Here is a 23701-nt window from a genome sequence, read left to right as displayed (position 1 = left end):
CATGAGATATCATTTGAAGGGAATTGGGATTTCTAACCTGGAAAAGAGAAAACTCAGGGGAGACATGATAGCTGATGTCAAGATTTGAAGGGCTCTCATATAGAACTGAGATTAGACTTGTTCTATTTGGCCTCAGAGGCCAGAACCAGGAGTCATGGGTGGAAGTCGCAAAAAGACATCATTAGGCATTTTTGCGCTACTGTTCAGAGTTATCCAGAAGTGGAATGGGCTGCTTTGAGAAGTGATGGGTTCTCCCTCCTGAGAGGTCTCCCAAGTAGAGGCTGGCTTTTTATTTGTTTGGTATGATATGGATGGTGTTCCTTTTATGTATAAGTTGGACTAGATGCCCACTGAGGTCCCTTCCAACTCTCAAATTCTGGGATTTGGTGAAGTGAGAAGTGGGTTTGTAGCCCTTATAACCTAGGTTTGGTTTGTGGGCTCAGCCCAGATATGGTAGGATGAAAGCACTCTGCAGGGGTATGGCAAATGCTGGCAAGGTTTTGGTTTGCTTCAAATGGCTTCCCTTCCTAAGGCAGCTTCCATCAGTGGCAGTGATCTGAGGACCATACTTCTTTCTTACTCCTACAAACTGACATTGCGGTCTGAATATAACCCCCTTTTCCCTTTCTGTCTGCTGTAGTATACGGCGTATAGTCAAATCAATCACACAACTTAACTTTATTAGAGTATATGGGAATCCTGTTACAAATGATAAGTAATTGAGAGAACGAAATGTCTCCTGGGCACTCCCTACCATTACTCTCCTTTTACTTCTTTTTTTTGATTTAGTAACTGTGTGATTTAGGGTCACTGCAGCTTCCTCATCTGTGAAACGGGGATAATAATATATGCTCCACATGCCTCACAGGCCTCATGAGAATCAAATGAGACTGTATGCTAAATGCTTTGCATGTCCCACCAAGCTATACTAATACCTACTACTGGGGCACCTACCTGGTGTAGTGGTTAGAGTGCTAGGCCTTCAGTCAGGAAGACCTGAGTTCATATCTGGCCTCAGACATTTGTTAGCTGTGTGACCCTAGGTAAGTCCTTTAACCTCTGTTTGTCTCAGTTTCCTCTTCTGTAAAATGAGGATAGTAATAACACCTACCTCCCAGGGTTGTTGTGAAGTGGTACCAAATGAGATAAAAAATGTAAAGCACTTAGCACAGTGCCTGGTACAAAGCAGGCACTATATAAACATTAGCTATCATTGTGATCATGATCATGATCATCATCATTGTCATCATCGTCGTCATCGTCGTCATCATCATCATCATCATCGTCATCCATCATCATTGTTGTCTTCTTGTTGCTGTTGTTATCTTCTATTCTAGATCCTAAACATAAAGTGGTATAGTTATTTTGACTAACCTACCTTACTGCCAGCTGGGTGGCAGAGTGGATTGGATGCCAGGCCTGGAGTCTCAGGAAGACCTGAGGTCAAATCCAAACTCAGACACTTACTAGCTGTGTGACCCTGGGCAAATCACTTAATCCTGTTTACCTCAGTTTTTTCATCTCTAAAATGAGCTAAAGAAGGAAATAGCACACCACTCCAGTATCTTTGCCAAGAAAACCCCAAATGCGATCTCGAAGAGCCAGACCTGACTGAAATGATTGAACTACAAAAGCGGTAACAACAACAATCTTACTGCCACTCTTCAGAGCAGGATAGATGTGGAAGAAAAAAAACTTAGATTCATGTGTGGCATGGAAATGCATCATTATTTTCTAATATTTGAAGGGCTTTTATGAGGAAGCTGGATTAGATTTTTTTACTTAGCTCAGGAAGGCAGACCTAAGACAAGGGGGGTGCAATAACAGAGGCAGATTTGGGCTTAGTATAAAGAACTTTCTAACAATAGGCTGTTTAGAAATGCAAAGGTTTGCTTCAAGACATAGTGAACTTCCCAACATGCAATTAATCAATGAGTCAACGAGCTTTTATTAAGTGCTTATTTTAGTCTGGGCACTCTTCTAAGTTCTGGGAACACAAAGAAAAGCAAAAGTAGTCCCTGCCCTCAGGAGCCTCCATTTTATGGGAGAGATAATATGTTTGTATATGGGTCTATTCAAGATACATAAGAATAAATACGAGATAAATTGTTGGAAGGGTTCAAGCAGAGGCTGAGATTTGTACTTGGGTCAGGCATGTGTGTACTTGATGATCTGATTTTAGGGCTTAGACTTTGGGAATATGGCTTAAAATAGAGAAAAGATGTACTTCCTGCCAGGGGACAATTACTACTAACAAGAGCTCTTAAAACCTATTTGAGCTCTCTCTATCTTTCTTCTATTGTGGTGCCTGTGATCAGGTGGTATCTTCTTCAAGTCTTTCTAAGAGACATTCAGGATAAGTAATCTCTTGCAAAGAAGCCAGAACAAAATTATCCCATTCCTTAGTGGATTCAAATGAAAATTGGAAATAAATTCCAATAAAACTTGAAATAGAGTCACTGAAGAAGGACCAACTTGGACTTATAAAGAGCTGCCAGCATGAAGATGTCCAAGTCCAAATGTCTTTGCAGGTACTGTGCCATACCTGATAAGAATTAAAGGTCTCTAGCCTCCCATTTTGGAAGCTGTTTGCTAAGTATAGCTATAAAACAAACAAGCAACTAAACTTGTTGGTAAAGAGATTGACTCTGCCATTTTGTTTCCTGTATTGAATTGTTAGGTTCAGTGATGAATGGATACATGATATATAATGTGTATATACACATAACTTTATTTTGTTGTTGTTCAGTCATTTCAGTTATGTTTGACTTTTCATGACCCCATTTTGGGGTTTTCTGGGTGGGCAAAGATATTGGAGTGGTTTGTCATTTCTTTCTCCAGCTCATTTTATAGATAAGGAAACTGTAGCAAACAGGATTAAGTGACTTGCCCAGGGTCATACAGTTAGTCAGTGACTGAGGCCAGATTTGAACTCAGAAAGATGAGTCTTCCTGACTCCAGGCCCAGCATTCTATCTCCTACACCATCTAGCTACCCATATAATTTTATATATACATGTATATATGTATATATAGTTGTATATGTGTGTGTGTGTGTGTGTGTGTGTGTGTGTGTACAATACATATACATAAAACCTATTTGTTTAGAGCAGGAGTTCATAATGTGAGTCTATCATGAACTTGTTTTTAAACTATTTGCTAATTATTTCAATAGAATTTGTTTCCTTTGTAATCTTATGTGTTTTATTTTATGCATTTAAAAACATTATTCTGAGAAAGGCTTCACCAGACTGCCTAAGAAGTCTGTGACACATGAAGAGTTAAGAACCCCTGGGCAAATATATATATAGCTATATATATCTGTATTTATGTACATATATATATATATATACACATATGTACATAGATATAGAGATATAGATATAGATATAATCTTGCAAATCTGATCAATCAACATTTATTAAGCTCTTACTATGTGTCAGCCACTGTGTTAAGAGCGAGAAATAAAGGCTTTAAATTGAAAAAGGAGAAGTAGAAGAAAAAAATTGTCCATGTGGATATTCCAGGCATGTTATCAAAATCACAGAATCTCAGAATTTTAGAATTAGAGGGCATGGCAGCAGCCGTCCAGTCCAACCCATACCACAGAGACCAACTCCTGGAGAAAGCATCTGGCACAAGAGAGAAATAAGAGTAGCAGAAGACTAATGATTCATTGGAGACAATATTCAAGAACAGTACCAGCATTAAAACCTATAGCTTCAGATGAGAAATGCACACAATATAGATGATAAATTGGGTGAGATCCTCATACAAAGAAGCCCATTTGACCTTATAGGTATCACTATGGTGGAAGGGAGAGGGGGTAGGACAGAGAAGGGACTTGTGAGTGGAAAATGGCGCTGAAAGGGTATTCCTTATTCAAAAGGAACAACAAATATAAAAGGGAGTATGGTGGATGGTGTTACACATCAGCAAAATACAGGGTGTCAGAAAAGCCTTGATGTAGTTTTAAACTATTAAACCTTAAAATGCCACTCAAACTTTTGAAGCATCCTGTTTACTCATACGAAGCAATGCAAGAACTTCAGAGGAGAAATATGGCAAAGGGCATTTGGATGTGTAGTAGTGGAAGGGAAACCAAAAGTGGTATTGTCATCTAGGTAAATTCCAGACCACGTGGACAGAAGAAGGAATGATATGAAGGCTATGATATGATATGAGGGCTAGCTAATACACTGGGTTGCTGAGACAGGCTCTAAAAGATCTTGATATGCTACAATAGAAATAATTGTAAAGTTCTACATTTGGCTTAAAAAAAAGAACTAACACCCCAACAACTTGGCAAGTATATGATGGGTATTCTAGGGCTAGGAAACACTTCCTGTGCAAAAGATATGGGGGTTTTAATGTACTGAAAATTCAATATGAGTCAATAGTGTTACATGAGAGCCAAAAAAAAAAAGTTAACGTTACCCTAAGCTGCAGTTAGAGAGGAATGATGTGTAAGAGCATGGAAGGCAACGATTCTTCTGTATTTGCTATATTCTGCCCTGGTCAGAACACATTTAGACCACATTTGAGTTTTGGGTGCTAAGGAAGTGACTAAGTAGGAGCACATTAAGAAAATGGTGACTTCAATGGTAATACTACTGGAGTCATTCAAGGGTCAGTTAAAAAAAACTTGGGATGTTTAGAAGGCTTGGGAGAAAGTGGTGCTTTCTTTTTCTTCGTTTGTTTGTTTCTTTGTTATTTGGTTAGGCAATGGGGTTAAGTGACTTGCCCAGGGTCACGCAGCTAGTAAGTGTTATGTGTCTGAGGTCACATTTGAACTCAGGTCCTCCTGAATCCAGGGCCAGTACTCTATCCACTGTGCCACCTAGCTACCCCAGAAAGTGATGCTTTCTTAAGGTATTTGAAGGGTTGCTATGTGGAAGAGGGATTCTATTTATTTTGCTTATTTTCAGGAGCAAGACAAGGAGCAGCACATGTAAGTTTCAGAGAGGAAGATTTTGATTGGACATAAGGAAAAACTCCTTGACCGTCTGAATGTTCCCAAAGTGGAATGGGAAGCCTTGGGAGGTCACAATGGATTTTTCATCAGCAGATATATTTAGGGAAAGGCTGGACAATTCTAAGTCAGGTTGTGGGCAAGATTTTTGGTCAGATAAAAGTTTGACTAGATGGTTCCTTCCAGCTATGAGACTGTGGGAGCCAAGAACAGTATGGTGGGATGTACACTGCTTTTGGAATCAGAAGACCTCACTTCAAATCTTGTCTCTGTTATTTCATTCCTGTGTGACTTTGTTTACCTTTCTGGCCCTCCTTTTCTTCATCTGTAAAATGACAGTGGGGGACTATATCACCTTTAAGTTCTTCCTAGACATATTATCCCCTCAAGTAGAATTGTACCTTAATGTTCCTTCCATTATTTTTGAATGAACTAAATAATTTCATTTGTTACATATATGAGGATAGTTTTTTTTTTTAACAGTCTCAGATGTTATGCTGGATAGAAAAAAAAACCTCTGGGTTCTTTAAAAAATAAGGCTGTATTGAATGAAACAAAGAGAAATGTTAAAAATTAGAATATGGCAAAGGAATGCTCATTTATTGTATACTTATTTAGATAGTTATTAGCAAGTACAGCTTCTAAAACACTGAGTTAATCAACAGTGAGTAGTTTAGGCACCAGGAGAATTTGGTTCCATAAATCTATTTTGATGTTGTTTGTACTCTTTGAAGTTTAAGCACCAATGGGAAATTGTTTTCTTTAAAACCCAGTATTCCAGAGAGTGTGTAGGAGGCAAAGGGACAGACTGGATGAGGTGACATCATACCTTTTCAATTTCAAAACAGACCTTTTTATGTTTTCTTTTAGATTTAAGGATCAATGTTTAGATGAGGAAAAATGAGTTATCAGTTTTGATCTTTTCTGCATTCCTTGGAGTGCCAAGAATTTCCTTTTCTCTAGTCTGTGGTGAACTCGCTGATAATTATTATTGCTCTATTAAAAGATACATGGGGAAAATGGCATGGTCTCCTATGATCTTGAACATATGTATCCCTGAGGCAGTGCATTAAATTTGAGAATGTTAAATATAATGTACAGAGATTTGCTCACAGGACCGCTAATCTTTTTACATTTCACTAACGCTTCACTTCCACTTATAGTGGAAGCAAGTGTAAGTTTAAATTATTATTTTTTCTTCCTCTGTCTTTCTTATTTTTTTGTCTTCTTGTCTTCACGTTTGGCTTCCTTCCCTCTTTTTTTTCCCATGAAGTCATTCTTGACAATCAGATCCATCACATTAGTCAATAGTCCTTCCCTTCACCTCCATTCAGTTTTCTAAGAAATAGTTGTATTTTTCCAAATATGTTATTTAAGTCAAAGGGCAGCTGGATACAATGGCAAAAACTCCAATTATTCCCACCCATCATAATGTTCTGTTTTCTCCTGGAAACTTTTTCTGAGAGTTCCCACCCTTACCCAGTTTGAATTATATCTAAATCAAGGTTCTTAGAAGTAGGGGAATAGATCTCAAATAGTTTTTGTAACTTATTTCATACTTAGCTCGTACTGAACCAGATTCTCCTAGTATCTCCCCAGCTGCAAGTCAAGAGACTTTGGAATATGCAATTTTTTTCTTTAAAGTGTGTTACTTAGGCACTAGGGAATCTGCTTCATTCTATACCAATCTACTTGAAAGTGAGTTGTAACCTACAGGACAGTCAGGCTGCAAGTGTGATTAAATCATGTGTAAATACCAGTAATCCTGTTTTCTTGGACTGCCAGGTCTGGTCCAATTTTGAAAGTCCAATGGGAATTCTTTAGGTAAATATACAACCCTGAAGATCACTGCATAAAAAGAGAACTGTTATATTAAGCAGCATGCCATATTTAATTTTAATATTAGCCTATGAGATTAGTAGAGATGGAATTTACTTTAGGAAAGGGAATTGACAAAGGTTACCCGGGGGGAAAATCTTTTTGATAGATTTTGCAGTTTCTGCATAGGTAAAGATTCTATGTTTCCCCTCCTCTTCATTGTTGTCAAATAATGATTCTAAGGAATATTGAAGGCTGGAGCATTGAAGATAAGAGACATTAAGGGCTTTGGGAGTAGGACCTGGGAACTGTCCTCCTTCCCCATTCCCCCACCATGTTTCTTTAAAAAATATTTTATTGATGCTTTTATTTCGTACTACAATCATTTCCCAATACCACAAACCTTCCACTGAACCCTCCTTTGTAACCAAGAAAAAAAGTTAAGCAGAATCAACTAACATATCAACCATGCCTGACAACATGAACAGCATTCCAAACCACAACCTCTCTGGTCATTGCATTATTCTGAATTCTGTTGTCTTTTTGTATTGCTTTCTTTTATAACTAGGTGCATATTGGTGTGAATAATGAAGCCAGTGAAATGGTTGCATTTTTTGAATTCTTGTTGCATGGTTCCGTTGGGCTGAAGCCAATGACTATAATTTATATAATGATAACTTTGAAGAGTATGAATTATAACATGTACCACCACTTCACAGCATCTACCTGCATTGTTGTTGTCAGTATGGATTTTTCTAGGTTCTGCTTTCTTCACTCTGGACCAGATATTCATACAAGTCTTCCTAAATTTATTAGAATCCTTCATACTCAATGCCTAATTATGCAATGTATCCCCTTGTTCCCTAATAAATAGGTAGCCATTTTATTTTCAACTTTTATTATTGTAAAAGGTGCTATTATGGATATGTTGGTACATATGCTGCCTTCCTGGTGTATACGTCTTTGTTGGAGGAATATGCTCCCTAATGATAAGTGTGGGTTAAAGGGTGTCATCATCCAAGTCACATTTCTTGCATAATTCAAAATTATTTTAGAATGACTGGTCCAATTTACAGATCCACCAATAGTGTATTAGTTAGTCAATACATATTTTTAAAGCACTTACACAGCGTCAGGCACTGTGCCAAGCATTGGGGTTACAAAGAGGGACAAAAGATAGTTCTTGTCCTTGAGGAACTCAGAGTCTATTAGAGTGGATTATCCAACTTCTTGAATAATGAAAAAGGACTCTTAGATGAAAACCAGCATTTTGTAGTGAAAACAATCCTGATTTGGAGTTGCGAGACCTGGATTCAAGTCCTACTTAATCTACTTTTTTGATCATGGAATAGTCACATAGTCTCCAATTTCTTTATCCGTTAATTAGGGTATACTACCTATATCACAGGGTTGTCTGAAGACAATCCTCTATCATCCCTCAAGTGCTCTCTAGATGTGTTATTTGTTTATTATTTTATCTCTTTGGATATTTTCTCCCTAGTCTTTTTTTCAATTTCTCATGCCCTTGTTCTTTAGACTTTCTTGAGTCTGTACATAGTGACAGTCCCCAGATAGGGTTTAATCAAATAAAGGCTGCAGATCTGGGAAGCTAGGTTGGCTGAGGCAGCCTCGTTTCCCTGCACCAGCTGATGATCAGATCATTTTATCATCGCTATGATCGATCTTCTGTCTTACCAGGCACTGAAAATACAATTCCTATTACTGTAATGGCCATTACATTACATAAACATCTGGTGTGACTTATCTCCTCCTGGTGACTTCAGGCTCTGTGATCTAGCCAGTCTGCTCTGTGTTGATTCACGCCTATTGGAATAAAACCTCAGGGGTTCACACGCCTACTTCAAATGGCCTCCTGAGCTTGTTAAGTTAGTATCAGTAATAGACAAAGCTTGACCAGTAGGCTTCCACATAGCTTAGCTTTATTATTACCTGGAACCACTGTATTCACAAATCCTAGACCAACTTTCACCTACTGTTAACACAAAGTGGGCACTTTGGAACTTAAGGAGAATCAGGTAATCCTCCTATACCAATCACCTCTGTGATCTCAGGCAAAAATCACATTGTCTCTCTGGGTTTGAGTTAGTTGGTCTTCTTCAGAAATGAAGGAACAGCGACAGCTTCACGTGTGGAAGAAGGCTGGGTTAGATGACCTCTTCCAGGCGTGTGACCCTGTAAAAACAATGTTATTGGATTGCATCATTGTTGTTCAGTCGTTTTCAATCATGTCCAACTCTTCCTCTCCCCATTGGGGTTTTCTTGGCAAACATACTTGAGTGGTTTGCCATTTCCTTCTCCAGCTCATTTTACAGATGAGGAAACTGAGGCAAGTAGGGTTAAATGACTTGTCCAGGGTCACACAGCTGGAAGTGTCCGAGGTCAGATTTGAACTCAGGTCTTCCTGAATCCAGGCCTGGCACTCTATCCGCTGTGCCACCTTGCCGCCCTGCATTGCATCATAGCACTCCGATTATGCATACACAAAATCCCTTCTGCCTCCACTCCCCCAACCCTTACCTAGCTAACATAATCTTGGGTACTCTTTTGGAATTTAGTTTCTGTGTTACACTCGGTGGCATAAAAATATTAAGTAACTCCACTTGAGTAATTGTGGCAGCCAGAGAAGAATGGTGGCTTATTTCCTCTCGACTGCAGGTGGCCTCTCAGTTATACTTCTTCCTCAGAATACAACCCAAAGAATAGACCCTGGGGCTCCTTAAGAGTCATATCTATAGAGGTAGTGAGCACACTTAGCTCCCTCCTTTGTTATCTTATACTTGAGTGCTGATCTGTCCAGGATAAACTGTACCACCTGTCCCTCCTTGACCCCATCTCTCACCTGCTCCTGGCAGATGCCCCACCTGTCTCTGAAATGGAGAGGACATAGATTTCCATGACTTTCTGATAGCACTCCCGAAGTGTGATACTTATGCAGAAGCTTAAGACTAATGTACTATATAGCAGTTATCAGCAGTAACTTCCACTTTCCAGTAACATAATCTACTCAAGAGTCACTCCCCCAGGCCTCTAGGCCTGTACCTTTGAGCAAACTTTACACTCGGGAATACAGCTTTTCTGACCATCCCAGCGCCCATTCAGACCAGAATATCTGGAGGGAAGCATCACCTTGCCACAGCAAAGGATTTATAAGTATAGGGTCTTAGATTCTCTGAATTCCAAAATCTAGTCAATCCCTGACTGGGTATCCCCTGCCATAGTTTCCCTGACTCACTCTGTAAGCTCCCTAGTCACAGAATCATAGATCTAGGTATATAATGGACCTCAGAGACCATCAACTTCAGAACAGGAAAGGGATAAAGGGTCTCATTTGGGATCATCCCTGAAGAAAATGACAGAGCTGGTATTTGAACCAACGTCCTCCGTCTTTAAATCCTAGGAAATCTGTGGACAACTTACTATAGTCTGGTTGTTCTAATGGCATCAGTGCCTTGCACGCTGGTTCTATGGGTGGGTACCATTTCTTTGCTGAGAACCTTTTCCTCTGTACTCTTAAGATAACAAACAGGAAGGAGCCAGAACACACATTCACAGGACAGTTTCCAGCAATGTGAATTGGGTAATCATTGAAATCCATAAGAATGTAATCTCCTTGAGACCAAGGATTACTTCATTCTTCTCTTTGTATCCTAGTACAGTGCCTTGTACATTTGTTGTTGTTGTCATTTTTCAGTAGTGTCAGACTCTTTGTGACCCCATTGGGGTTTTCTTGGCAAAGATACTGGAGTGGGAGCTGTGAGCTCTTCCACCCAGCATGCCCTTGCCTCCCCCCTCAGCCTCTAGGTGTGGTACCACCTCCTCTCTCTCTCTCTAGGGTTTAAACTTGCCACTTCAAAGTTTGCCATGGATGATGACAGTGCTGCTCTTGTGGTTGACAATAGCTCTGGAATTGGCCTTGCAGGAGATGATGCCCCTCGGGCTGTCTTCCCTTCCGTTGTTGGTGCCCTAGACATTAGGGTATGATGGTGGGTATGGGCCAGAAAGATAGCTACATGGGAGATGAGGCCCAGAACAAGAGAGGTATTCTGACCCTGAAGTACCCCATTGAACATGGTATTGTCACCAACTGGGATGACATGGAGAAGATCTGGCATCATACTTTGTACGATGGGCTCCATGTGGCCCCTGAAGAGCATCCTGTGCTGCTTACAGAAGCCCTCCTGAACCCCAAAACCAACAGAGAAAAGATGCCTCAGATAATGTTTGAGACTCTCAACGCCCCAGCCATGTACGTTGCCATCTAGGCTGTGTGCTTTCCCTCTATGCCTCTGGTCGTACTACTGGTATTGTGATGGACTTTGGTGATGATGTGACCCACACTGTGCCCATCTATGAAGGTTATGCCCTTCCCCACCCCATCTTCTATCTGGATCTGGCTGGCTGTGATCTCACGGACTACCTCATGAAGATCCTGACCGAGACAGGGTACAGTTTCACTATCACAGCTGAGAGGGAAATCGTACATGACATCAAAGAGAAACTGCGTTATGTCTCACCAGACTTTGAGCAGGAGATGGCTACTGCTACATCTAGCTCCTCTCTGGAAAAGAGCTACGCCCTGAGAGTCAGGTTATCACCATTGGCAATGAGAGGTTCCAATGCCCAGAAGCTCTTTTCTAACCATCTTTCTTAGGTGTGGAATCCAGTGGAATCCATGAAACTACCTTCAACTCAATCATGAAGTGTGATGTTGACATCTGTAAGGATTTATATGCCTATACTGTATCGTCTGGTGGTACTACCATGTACCCAGGCATTGCTAACAGGATGCAGAAGGAGATTACAGACTTAGCTCCCAGCACAATGAAAATCAAGATCATTGCCCCACTTGAGTGCAAATACCCTGTTTGGAGGCTCCATCCTGGCATCTCTTTCCACCTTCCAGCAGATGTGGATCAGCAAGCAGGAGTATGATGAATCTGGGCCCTCCACTGTCCACTGCAAATGTTTCTAAATGGACTGGTTTTTTTTTTTTTTTGGTCAAAGGTTGTGACATGATAATTGCCTTCCCAAAAAGAGATGAGATTGGCATGGCTTAATTAATTAATTAATTAATTTTTGGCTCTTGACTCAGGATTTAAAAACTGGAATGGTGGAGGTGATTAACAGTCTAAGTATGTGAGAGGCAAACGTCCGCCAAGTTCTACAATGCGTCTTCAGGACTCTGATTGTAGATTTGTTTTTTTTTTTTTTATAATCATTCCAAATATTGTATAATGCATTGTTACAGAGTTACAAGCCTTTATGAAGGCTGTCCTCTGCTAGAGCAAAGGAGCTATGTAACAAAAACCCAGATGGGGAGGGGGAAAAGGACTAGTATTGCTTTACGTGTAAATTATGTAGTCCTTTAAAAAAAACTTTTTCTATCTTCTGCCTTAATACTTGTTCCTTTTTTAAATTGTCAGTCATAATGAACGATCCCTAAATTCCCTCCCTGCCCCCAATACAGATGTGAATGAAGACTTTACAGTCTCCCTGTGAGTTTTATGAGGTTGGTGCCAGTACTTGGGGGAAGGGGAGGAGCTTTACCTGTACACTGATTTAAGACCAGTTCAAATAAAAGTGCACACGTTAAAGGGAAAGAAAGAAGATATTGGAGTGGTTTGCCATTTCCTTCTCTAGCTCATTTGACGGATGAGGAAACTGAGGCAAACAGGGTTAAGTGACTTCTCTAGGGTCACATAGCTAATAAGTATCTGAGGCTGGATTTGAACTCAGGAAGATGATTCTTCTTGACTCTAGGCCGAGCACTGCATCCACTTTGCCAGCTACCTCCCCCACCTTGTACATATTTGGTGCTTAATAAATGTTTATTGAACTAAGTTGATTTTTGAAGAATTGTGACTTCAAAGGTTTTGACAACTGGCCTTGTGGAAAAAAATCATTGAAAGTATCTTTACCAGTTATGGCTATATCACAACTAGATCCAATGTCTTTCTTGCCCTGCCAGCCTTTAAGGGGTACTATTGTAAATGCTTCAGTATACTGAAGCATCTTGCCATTGGCCCTCTAAACAGAATGCAACGCCAGAGTTTTAACGTCATGTGAGAAATCAACATTACTTAATGGTAGTTGACATGAACTACTCTGATTGTTCCTGGGCTTCCTTCCAGTGGATTTTGAATGGTCTACTCTCTTCACTTGGTCCTTATTATTGCAAAACCTGAACTCTACATTCTTGAATCTGCGAATAGTGTCAGGGAGGCCTTCCTTCCACAGTCTGAGAAGGGGGTTGCTGTGTCTGAATTGATTAGCGGAGTGTGTGGCATATACATTTCCTGTGTCCTGACGACCTTGTTGGCAAAAACTCTCTCACCGCCTGTGTGTCATGGACAACGTTTGCATCAGAAGCTGTCCTTTTCATTTCTGTGATGTGTAGTGATTTAGTCTCAGTGGGGAGGGTTTTGTTTTTAGCCATAAAATGTCATTCAGGCTAGAGATGTCATTTTAGGGCTTCATCATATGCCACAACTCCAAAACATGTCATCTAAGCTGTGTCTGACATGGCAGCGCAGAGACGGATGGTGCAGCCATTGCAATATATGCAGTAAGCTGACAATGTCCCAGTGCTGTCTGGAGTTTTGAACAAATCAGGTCAAGGAAAATGTTATCCAAGGTCTGAAAACTGCACTTATTGCTAATGGGTAAATGAACATCTGCCTCAGTGGACAGTTGTGGTCAATTCACATAATTGGAGGCCCATCCTTCTAGTAACAATTCTACACATTTCTATAGCCATGGAAAGGAAATACAAACCTCGCTGGGTATATTGGCAACCCCTGACGTGGGTCCTTTCGGGGAGGCTTTTCAGAGTAATGAGCCTGGTTATCAATGGCATGTGTTAGTGGAAAGAGTCCTGGATTTAGAAACAGAAAACTTAAGCTCAATTTCTTAATGAAGCTTAATTAACTATGTGGTTTTGGACAGGGCCTTTCAGCTCTAGGAATTTCCATTTCATTGTCTATAAAACCGAGATCATCATAATTTCCTTACAAATTGTGTGATTGTTGTGAGGAATGTGCTTTGTAAACCTTAGAGAGTTAGGTAATAGTGAACTGTATTATAATTTTGAATGTGCTCTTACTATATGAGGAGAAGCTGGTTCCACTTCATTTGGTCACTGGCCCCTCCTTTTTCTCATGTTCTGAGTGAATGTTCTGTTTCCTTATAGAGTATCTTCTTTGTTCTCAGAGTAAGTGGACTTCTCTTGTAGGGATCCACTTCTCTATATATCTATGGAAGCCTAAGGGGATCTGGGAGTGGCTCTTGAGTGTGGAGTTACTGGAGGGTAGAAGCTGCTGCTGCTAGATGCTTACTAAATAATACCGTCATCTCAGGCTCATATACAAGTATCACTTCTGAGGTGCTATTCATGGACACCGCTAAAAGAAGGAGACTTTTGATACAATTCACTCACCAGGCAATAAATAGCCAGCATTTGAAATATAAATTGTTGAAGAATGACTGATGTTGTTGATAAAAAAGTATGATGTTAATAACCTCACAAATTAATCAAATTTCTTGGTCTTACTCTGGGCTGCAAAGTACCTGAGACAAGCAATAATATTGATGTGGTTTCATTTTGTGAAAGTGGTCGTTTGCCTGTGTTTGTATTGATAATATTGACTTGAAATGTCTGATCTTGACCAGATGCTGGTTTCCCAACTTTCAGTGACTCCTCTCTCAGTTCAGTGGTAGATTTCATATTATCCACATGTCATGTTGCTCTCTTCTATTGTGTTTTCCATTTTATGCTGTTTAACAATGGATAATATTTTGAGGAAATGTGCAAATGTGTTGCTTCATTAACTAATAGAAATATTACAGCTGCTGTTGGTATGGGGAAGGCAAGTATTTCAAGGATCATTCAAACCCACGATGAAACAGGATCAGGAGCACTAAAGCACAAAGGGAAATACAGTAAAAAATGAACAGCAGTGCCAAGAACTGATAAATTGTTGCAGCAGAACAGTCTAATTAACCGCCCCCCCCCAAAGAAGCCAAGGCCTCCAGTGGGACCTGGGAGGTGGAAGGATTGTTGTTGATTTCTCTACAGTGTACTGAAGATTTCTCAAAGTTGAAAGAACACTGAGAAGACCAGTAAAAAAAAAATCTATTTTCAACCATTTCCATGAAAAAAAAAGCAATACTTGCCATGGTCAAGATATTGGAGAATTGATAATTAGAAAAATATTATTTTTGCTGAAGAAATTAATTTTTCATTTAATATAATATATAATATTATAAAACAACATATATAAATATAGACTATTGTATATTAATAATATTATATGTATACACATAAATAGTATGTATAAATATATAACACAAATAATTATATGATAAAATGTAACATTACATATAATATTAAACAATATAATTTATAATATAAAAAACATTATCAGAAGAAATCCAGGTGAGTTTATAAGATTTGCATATCTTTATCATCAGATTTAACAGTATAAAAATGTTTGAGGGATTTAAAATTTTCTAGTGTGCCTGGAAATCTTGTCCCTTGAGAGGGAAAAATGAACTCTGTTAATTATATTTATATACTGAGGAACAGAAGTATAAAAGGAATTATAAAAAAAAAATTTCCCAAATGAAAATGGGATATAGAATACAAACTCATATAATGTCATACAAAATGAAAAGTTGCTTCTGTGGCCTGGGAATTCACCTGATTTAAATCCCATTGAAAATTTGAAGCTTATAATCAGTGCTAGACTTGGAAAAATGGACTATTCATCAAAGGCATGCTTAATATCCAAAGTGATGAGTATGGTTTCATAATGATGATTTTAAAGAATGTGTCAGAAATCCTATGAACCCAGTGTCAAATTTTGTAAAATAATTGATTACAGCAAAAGGACACAGTACAAATTAAAAGACTTTTTTTTTTTTTATATAAAAAACTTGTATGTCAATAAATTTAATTATTTTACTTTGTCCCAATTAATTCACATACCAATCTAGGTGATATGGAAACAATGAGGACTTTTATTATCCCATACGGTCAGGTCCCATTGGCTGTCAGAAGAATTTTACCCTTCTGTTTATTATTCTTGAACTTGATTATAGGAGAGAAGCAGAATTTCTCTACATTAGAATATCAGGAATTGGTTTAACTAACATCAGGCTTCTAATTGTGCCCCAAAGTGGCGATTCTAAGAAGTGGTCTTATGTTCCGGGGTTGAGGCCATATTCAAATGCTTGCTAGAATATTACTGCATAGCCTTCAGTATCTGGTTTTAATGTTCTCTCTCTTTATTGCTGGAAGGGGTATTGTTTCAGTATCTGAAACAGGAAAGGGACAAAATGACCTTCAGTTTTATTACTTTATTATTTGAAAAATTAGTGTATGTTAAATCCCATCTTAGAATCACATAGTAGCCTTTAAATATGGTAATTCAAAAGATCCATAGTGCTAAGGGACACAAAAGGAACAATGTCATCAGAAAGAGTAAGTCTCCTTAATTTGCGTATATAACAAGACTCTAGAATCTCTTCTCAATGAAATGGTAAGAGTTTGCTTATGTTGCAGTTCTAATCTCTCTCTCTATCTGTGTGTGTGTGTGTATGTGTGTGTGCGTATGTGTGTATACACACACACATACATATGTATCTATCTAGATCTAGATATCTCTATCTATACCATATTATACTATACTATATGATATTATCTTATCCTATCCTAAACTCTATTCTACTCTATTCTACCAATTTCTCCTACTTGTCAAAGTGATGAGGTTTCAATTGCACCATATACCCTGTTCCTATAGTCTTTGATGACTTCAACCCTGACTTTCCCAAGAAATTGGACTAGGGGAATCAGCACAAATAACTTTTAATATTCCTTCCTCATAGCACTGCAAATTTCCCAAGTATCTCAGTTCTAAGAATTTTCATGCCTAGGTTTTCATTGTTTGACCCCTTTGGAACTTGAAATATAGTCACATGTTTATTACTGTGTTCACATGTCTTCTGAAAGTGCTATCATGGGAGCACTGCATAAAATTAACAACAGTTAACTATTCAGAGATACTTAATGGGAGGCAGGCAGCAGAATTTAAGTCTGCGATGGGGAATTTTGAGCCACAGATCTGATGGAACTTTGGCTGGGTTTTTAACCAGCTGACTGGAAGTAGCAGAGACCACACAAGATAATATTATGTTGGTGACAGTACTTTAGCCAAGAGCCTAATTCTCCCCTCTCTCCCGTAGACTATTGTTATTTTTCATTTTAAAACACGTCCTCTGAGAGGTAATAAGAGCAGTTAAAGAGCTGCTAAAGTAATAAACACATTGATTTTTGAAGGCTTTTAAAAATCCACTTTTTTTTTTTGAGAAAGATAGGGGTAGGGGGAAGTTATTTACTATCATATATATATATTTTTACCTCCCACGCCTCTGAAATTTGAGTTTATTTTGGTAAAAGGTTAAGAAATATGAAATAAATATCAATCAATTAATAAGCATTTATTAAGCACCTACTATGTGTTGAGTACTAGGGATAAAAATGACAAAAATGAAACAGCCTCTGCCCTTAAGGAATTTCCATTTTGTTGAGGAAGATAACATTTAAACATATGAACATATTCAAAATAAATACAAGGATATTTTCTCAGAGGAGGTAATCTGGCAGATTCTATACATCATAGGGATATACAGTCAGGGCTAGAAAATTAACCAACATCTCCAGTCTTCTAAAATGTGAAGGCATGTTTTCAAAATACGTGTAGAATCTTCAGGGTTCCATTAGAAAATCAAACTATTAAAACACTTATGAAGTTTGAAAATAAAAATACACATAAAACAAAAACACACAAAAAAGACTGTTTAGAAGCACTTGATAAAGGTGACCCAATTTTCAAGAATACCAAAAAATATCTTTGTTTAGGGATGACAACCCAATGATGACAAAGTGAAACTCCAATGTGACAATCCAGAGGGAAGGAGTGAAAGTAGTTACGGCTTGTTAAAAATAAATGGCCTTTAAGGATTTCTTTCCTTTATTACTTATAGTGAAACATAAAAAAAGGGGGAAAAGAAAATTAAAAAATATAGCAGTTGCCAGAAATGGAATGAACAAAATGGGAGTATAATACTGATTATAATATAGTGATTTGGTTAATTTATGCCAATATGTTGACTACAAGAATTAATTTTTATTAACATGTCATGTTAAAATTTGGTGCCCTGGAAGAATAGTTACTGAGTGATGTCTGGAATTAATTAATTCATGGGTGATCGTTTTGCTGTCCTAAATTATTTTATTTGTCCTGGCTGACCACAGGATCAAACCCAACAATGATGATCGTGTTAAGAGAAAAACTGAACTTCTAATTTAAAGATGCTTAATTTGGTGCACTAGCTCTATTCAGAGCAGAGCAATGCCTACTTGACCAGCCTTCAGGTATTTGTTAAGGACATCTAAGTACTCTTAAAGTCTTGTTAGTTCCTTAGAGTGTTTGAAGTATTAGAAATATGCTGTAGATAAATCATTCTTTCTCTCAAATTACTTACTTATTTTCCTTACCTTGTCTGTGTCAGGGAAGAGGGAAGTTCCCCCAAATCTTCCCTTTTTATCCTTGCAGAAAAAAAAAATTCATGTAGTATGGAGCCCAGGGGAAATTCCTCTGGTTCTTCTGCTGATTCAGGGTCCTCCACCCTGATAATTTTGTACTTATTGCACCTCTTGCCAAGTTGTTAATACTGTCCAGGCAGTTACATTTTAAATGGACCCACAAAATGAAGGAAACCCCTCTCTTCTGTAGTTCAATTTATTCTGTGATTAGCAATGGCCAAAGGGGTTCTTTCTGACATTTTTGCTTGGTGGCTGAGAACTTGGCCCTAAGAACACAAGACTGAGAGAACTGCGTTCTGTCTCCAGTACCTCACTAACTAGCATCATGGGCTTTCATTTTATCTTACCCAAATCTGGCCTCTCTGTCACATCCCTAGTCTTTCCTGTCATCATTTCCAAACCATGCTGCTTTTATGCACCATGCCTTTCTGTGTTGTCTTCACTAACAGTTTGCATTTATGTAGTACTTTAACTCCCCATGAGAAAGCAAGTTCTTTGAGGGTAGGAAACTGTTTGGTTTCCTTGTATTTGTATTCCCAGTACTTAGCAGAGTGTCTGACATAGACTAAGTACTTAATAAATTGTCTCTGCTTTTCTCTCTGTCTGAGAGAGTCTCTACTACATATAGATCCTTTTGTGAAATCACAAATATTTATTAAGTACTTACAGCAAAGGCACTTAATTTCTTTGGGCTTTATGTTTCACATTTGTAAAATGAGGGTGCTTCATTCTATAATTCATCTATAGAAGCTTGCAGGATCTCTCTCTCTCTCTCTGGTTGGAGGCATTTTTGTGGTATAATGGTTAAAGTGATGGGACTGAAGTCAAGAAGACTTGGGTTTAAATTTGATCTCTGATAGTAGCTATGTTATGATAGCAAGCTACTTAGCTTTTTTGATCCTCAGTTTCCTCATCTGTAAAATGTGGAAAATAATACCTATTCTATCCCTCTTACAGGATGGTGGTGGTGGTACATAAAGGATGCAAAGTACTTTACACATATCAGTAACAGTATTTAACCTTTATTAAATGGAAGAGAGCCAAAGCATTCAATTCACTGGACTCATTATGATTCATCTTTTGAATGTATTGTGACCTGGAAATATTTGTCCTTCCACTGGCACAACATTAAAACTGCCCGTGGTCAATGGAATGCAACAGCCTTTCAGTTCTAAAACATTCTTTCACATCTCTAATTGTGGCTCAATAAATTCTTGTAAAGTAAGGTTTCTCCCCTCATGCAAATAATGTGTAGACAAGTGAGAGAAAACTATTTTGAACACATAATGTATTGTGATTTGAAATTTTTTCTTCATGTAGGTAGTTATTAAATTATGTCAATGATACCAGAAGACAGTGCAAAATAATTTAAAAAGAAAAAAGGAAAAGGCCTTTGCTATAAGACTGTTGTCTCAAGATCATAAATGACAGTATTGCTATTACATACTTACCACTGTGGATGAAATATAAATGTAAAATAATTCCTAGATCTCTTTGTATTTGGATAGAGAAAAATGTAACATATTTAGAATGTTCAAATAAATATTAGAGGAAATGTCAAGAGATAGGTACTTATTTATAATATTTTAATTGTTCATAACTATTAGCTTTTTATATGTTATTTATAGAAGCATTTAAAAAAACTTTTTTCTTGTTTTATTATAGTAACATTGGGATAAAACCTAGGTTTTGAGATCATATAGAGGAGAATATATTTTGGGAGTAATGTTAACATCTTTGAATAAATGTATTTCTATTTTGTGGTTTCCACCTGAGACTCAACATAAAAGGAGCCTGGAGGTAAAAAGAGGAAGAGAATTTCACTTTAGATGAGACTATTTTTGGCTATTTTTGAAGTGTGTACACACACATACACATACACATACTTACTCACATACACGCACCTTATCCAAATATAAACATAACTTCAATATCAAACAGATTGATGATATTGCCTCTTTTTTTCTCCAAAGAATGTTTATCTCCCCTGAAGTCCTTTTTGTTGTTAAGGTATTTCTCATGTAACTATCAAAGCAAGCTATAATTGTATTTTTCTTCAGGACTTAAATGTAAATCTGCCTATAATGTTGTACATGAATATTCATGAATATGAATGAATACCATGAGAAGGGTTTAGCACAATTCTAGAATGGTTTTCTATAGTCACTGGTACCCAAAGGAATTGTCCTTAGGTTCATAGGACTTAGAACTGGATGAGACCTTAGAGGTCATGGCTATTGTAAGGGAGAGGAGATAGCTTGTGTCAGGTAAGTCAAATCACCAACATTAACTTGACAACTATCTCCCCTCAGATTCTGATGGAGACACTCCAGGACTCTGAACACAATAGCAGTGTCACTTAAACCCAGCCCTTGTGGTCATGATTGAAGGAAGAAATCATTGTAGAGAAAGGGTCTGTTTCTCCCTCTGCCAGCAGCAACAACTACCAATCAACTGCTGGCAATAGGCAGATTGAGCCCTAGGAATGGTAGCACCCCGTGTTCACCTTCCAGTCCTGCTTTTAGTATAGCCCTCATGGCCATCATCCAGCGAAGCAACGCTTATGGAAAGGGGACCATCTTTCTCTACCAACTGCTGCTCACTGGGAGGCAAGGTATTCTAGCTGAATCACCAAGGAAGAGAGAGAGAGAAAGAGAGAGAGAGAGAGAAAAAGAGAAGTGGGGGCGATGACAGGCAAGTGAAATAACCACCGCTATCTTGACTACCATGTCCCCCCACACCCTGATGGAGACAACCCAGGACCCTGAATGAAAGAACCTTGGGAATAGCATTGATTCCAGCTCAGTACCCTTAGCTATCATCCTGGGAAGCAACTCCTGTGGAGACACAACCTGGCAACTGCTCCTGCAGATGCTACAGGTACAGCTACTGAAAATCCAGAAAAGAAAGTCCTTGCCACCGAAGTCCTGTGAAATGCATTATCAAATGGTTCAACATCAGAAACTGTTAGGATTTTTTATCAATGGGAATGACGTTAAAGAAGTGACATTACCATCTGCTTTGCCTAAGAACCATGGGATCTTTCCATCTAACTTGGTAACCGAGACGTTCCATATGTGTTGTCCTTACTATTAGATTGTGAGCTCCTTGAGAACAGGAGATGTCTTTGTATATTTGTATGCCCAGTGCCTCCCATAATGCTTTGTACATAGTAAGCACTTCATAGGTGATCATTCATTCATTCATTCAGTCAGTCCCCTTCATTTTGCACATGGGATAACTCAGTCCAAGTGGCTTGCTTTAGGTCATACAGATACTAGATAACAGAGCCAAGATTCCAACCTAAGCCTTCTAATTTCAAACCCGGTGCTCATGACACCATATCCCGCTTATAAGAGCTGAAGTCGTTGCTGGATAATAGTAATTCATGGATAATAACTAGAGGCTTTTCCAAGTTAGAGGTCTGCATTATCCATCTGGCAAAAATGGATAGCAGCCAAAGAACTCCTGCCACCAGGGTCCTGCTTGCTGTCTTTCAAGGGTCCTACCCCTGTCTTTTAGTCAATAAACCAAAGCTTTTATCATCAGCATCAAAAATAATTTCTTGAAAGCTTTCTAAATATAGGGCACTGTAGGTTCTGGAGACAGAGAGATGTATAAAATTGTGTCCTTCCCCTGAAGGGATTAATAATCTAGGTAGGGAGGATATATACATATGAAGAAAAATTGTAAGACTATTACCAGGTGGTGTATGTTTAGGCTCCAGAGCAAAGAAATCCAGAATTTTTTATTATGCACTTGGCTCAAGTCATTAGTTGCACAGCCTGAACGGTCATTTGCCCTGGATGGTTGATTGACTTCAGTGGTACATACAGAGCACACACGAGGACGGAGTGTGTCTGGAAGGTTATACCATTGGTGGCTGCTACCCATGGCTTCAGGTAAAGCATCTTGTGACATAGGGTGCCTGCTCCCCCATGTCCTTACATGCTCTAATAGAGTGTTCCATTCAGCTTATTCAGTCTGATTCAGTTCAACAAACATTAAGTACCTCTTATTCCTCTACCTTGGAGGAATTTTATTGAAAGTGCTATAAATGCTAAATAATATTCTTCATGGGAGTTAAATGGAAGGAGATCAAGAGGACCTTTTGCCTAAGTTTTCCTTGATCTACAGAACCTTAACTAGCATGGAGGCAAACAGAGACTGGTCCTAGGGCACTGATATATAAGGGTAGGTGTCATGCTCTCATGTTTCTTCTCCAGGGGGAATTACTCCCCTCGAGTCTGGTCTCGGGGTACTCTGGAAAGGCAGCTTACAAATACTTCTGTAAGACACTCTGGGTGTACCGTCTTCTGCATAGCTTTACACCCTTCCTTACCACCATGCCTGTCCTTCCTACTGCACCCCTTGCAAGCAAATCTTTCTTCTCATATGTATGTTAGGGCAGGGGTTCACTCCACTCTAATTAACTACATCAGGCCTAGATTTGCCTGGAATTAGTCAACCAATCATAGATGTAACTATGAGAGTGTAATTTCTTAAATAGTTTGAGAGGAGTGAAGTGCTTTGATCATTGTATGAAAGTAGAAGATGCCACATAGGAAATAATTAACATTATTGGTGAGATTAGACCAGTAGGAGACTGCAATTCAAGCAAGAGCAGAGAAATGCACCAAGGAGAACACAAACACAGCCAGGAAAGGCAGACTGTAAGGCACAGACTCTTGGAGCCTCGAATAGAGCTACATCTATAGAGAATTTTATGAGGACTACACAAAAGGAGAAAAAGACTTCAGTAACTATCAGCTGTGAATTTACCTTTTAGCCACCTGTTCTTTCTAGGTGGATATGGGGAGAGTGGGTCCCAGACTTCTGGGGAGATGTTTTGTATCATTTGTAGTTCAGTCGTTTAGTCATGTCTGGCTCTTTGCCTAAGAACCATGGGATCTTTCCATCTAACTTGGTAACTGAGACGTTCCATATGTGTTGTCCTTACTATTAGATTGTGAGCTCCTTGAGAACAGGAGATGTCTTTGTATATTTGTATGCCCAGTGCCTCCCATAATGCTTTGTACATAACCCTAACCCATTTTGGAGTTTTCTTAGCAAAGATAGTGGAGTGGTTTGCCATTTCTTTCTCTAGATCATTTTACAGATGAGAAAACTGAGGCAAACAGGGTTCAGTGACTTGCCCAGGATCACACAACTAGTAAGTGCCTGAGACTGGATTTGAACTCATGAAGATGAGTCTTCTGATTCCAAGCCCAGTACTCTATCTACTGTGCTACCTAGCTGCCAGATATTATTCCTACTATACCACAT

The 23701-nt window shown here is 38.7% G+C and overlaps 1 pseudogene; it reads left to right on the top strand.

Annotated features, from left to right (window-relative positions):
* Positions 1-10671: 10671 nt before the first annotated feature.
* LOC114031468 lies at positions 10672-11782 on the top strand (annotated as a pseudogene).
* The last annotated feature ends 11919 nt before the right edge of the window (positions 11783-23701 follow it).

This window comes from Vombatus ursinus, unplaced genomic scaffold (genome assembly GCF_900497805.2).
Source record: "Vombatus ursinus unplaced genomic scaffold, bare-nosed wombat genome assembly UNPS02015175.1, whole genome shotgun sequence".
In the NCBI taxonomy this organism is placed as follows: Eukaryota; Metazoa; Chordata; class Mammalia; order Diprotodontia; family Vombatidae; genus Vombatus; species Vombatus ursinus.
The sequence above is the reverse complement of the archived record's forward strand: the minus strand, read 5'-3'. Positions and strand labels throughout refer to the sequence as shown.